Here is a 501-nt window from a genome sequence, read left to right as displayed (position 1 = left end):
CTATACTACCCTCTGTCCTTGGATTCATTCTTTGACTCCAGCAGACAAGGACAAAGATTCCAGGTTCCAGTCCAAAAATTCCGTTTCACTTTCATTTCTTAATTGCATTTTCATTTTTGTTAGTGAGTTCCCTTTTTCAATTACCCAATTTTATAAGATGGTTTATCACTGCGAAACAAGCAGCCGATGCCCCTACACACTTTATTGTCTGTGGATGAATAACAGACAGATGTGCAGGGTCCAACCATTAACAGACTGAAATAAGTGACATCACTGGTCATGGTCTTGCTGTGCATCTTATTTACATGGAGATTTGTGGACTGAAGAGCTAGCAGCGAGGTTTATACTTTATGCAGTTGCTCACAGTTACCATGGTAACTGAAGTCCAAACCATTTTCAGGGGGAATGTGTTATTTAATAAGCTATTGCAGCCAAAGTTAATGCATGACAGAACTGATGCAAGGCGAGGCCTGCCTCAAACTATTTTTCCTCAGTTGTAAC

Source organism: Myotis davidii, unplaced genomic scaffold, assembly GCF_000327345.1.
Source record: "Myotis davidii unplaced genomic scaffold, ASM32734v1 scaffold958, whole genome shotgun sequence".
NCBI lineage: Eukaryota > Metazoa > Chordata > Mammalia > Chiroptera > Vespertilionidae > Myotis > Myotis davidii.
This window is presented reverse-complemented; position numbering follows the sequence as displayed.